This window comes from Phytophthora infestans, genomic scaffold (assembly GCF_000142945.1).
Source record: "Phytophthora infestans T30-4 supercont1.15 genomic scaffold, whole genome shotgun sequence".
NCBI classification, from domain to species: domain Eukaryota; phylum Oomycota; class Peronosporomycetes; order Peronosporales; family Peronosporaceae; genus Phytophthora; species Phytophthora infestans.
The window spans coordinates 60898-62399 of NW_003303744.1; positions in this window are offsets into that span (position 1 = coordinate 60898).

Below are 1502 nucleotides of genomic sequence, written 5' to 3' on the forward strand. Positions count from 1 at the left end.
AGCGTACCGGCAAATCGTCAGGCAAGCCCCATCCACTACCCCTCCGGTCAGTCCGTCTTCTATGTCGCCCACCGATCTGCGAGATCTAGCTCAGACTCTTTCCCGATCAGATGCAAACCCCTGACGGCGGAGCTCCAGACGGCTCAAGATGCCCAAGACCAAGCTGCGTCTCTACACACTGCCCAACTTCAGACCTTGCGGACCCAAATCCATGACCAAGCGAAGGAGATCCAGAGGTGGGAGCACCGTGCGGCCTCTCGGTCGCAGGACCTGCGACTCCTGTTGGCTGATCAGGCGGTAGAGATCCGCGACCTGACCGAACGACTGGATCGCGCCTCCCGTCAACGAGACGTTATGCGAGATGACAACGACCATCTCCTCAGGGAGATGGCACTCGCCGGATCTGAGATCCACCAACTCCAATCCCAGATCCACGACCTCGAGCGGGATCTGGAGGATTCCCAGACTGCTGGGGCAGCGGCGGATGTGAGCTTGGACCGCCTCCGTGACGAGTTGCGTTTGACCCAGGAGGAGGTGGTAACCAACGACTATGTGGGATCCCCCCAAGGCGGATCCGCCTTAGGGTCGGCGCGTGGAGGTTTGGAGAAAACACCCCACCTGGGAAGTAACGGTACGTCCAAAGGCTCAACTCTTTGAGGAGACCAAAGCACCAAGGAGTCGCTCGAAAGGGCGTCTGCCGGCCGAGATTGCGTGCTTGAAGAATTCGTGGGGATGACTCGATTGCGGGACGAGATGCAAGCGAAAGTGGCAGACAGCTAGCTCCAGCGGGACACGGCGACCACCGAGTGGGCGGATGCCGAGCGTACGCAAACGGAGCTGGAATGCACCCTTCGCCGCATGAGTACGTGGATCCTCTTTTAGCCCTTGCTAGTAACTCCATATTCACTTGTTATTGTCAATCTAGGTGACAAATTGAAGAAAGCAGATGCGACCACCGCGAAACTCCAGGATCAACTTTCCGCAGCCCAAACTCAGCAGCAACAGCTGATCCTGGAGCGCGATCGCGGCTTGTCGGAGCGCGATTTGGCACGTCGACGACTGGCGCTGGTGACAGCTGCCGTCTCGGATCCACTTCCTCCCTTGTCGGGACCCTCTCAGGCTGCTAGCGTTTCTGCTCCTCTTCCGACGGTAAGTGGGGCGGATTCGTCGACTGCGAAACGCCCGCGTAGTACATCTCCCGCTCCTAGCACCGGATCCTCCCGTCCCCATAAGCAGGCCCGAGCTTCCCCGAAAGCCAAGCCCAAAACGACTCCGGTCTCTAAATCTGCTCCGCAGGCGGGATCCACTTCTGTGTCCAAGGCAGGATCTACACCCGCGCCCAAGACTTCCGTTTCTCCCTCGAAGTCAGATGCCGGATCCAAGTCTGGATCCACCGCTAGATCCAAGTCTACCTCGGCGTCCAAGACTGGATCTGCCGCTACGTCCAAAGCGGGAGTGGGATCCAAGGCTGGATCCACTGCTGCTACGTCAAAATCTGGATC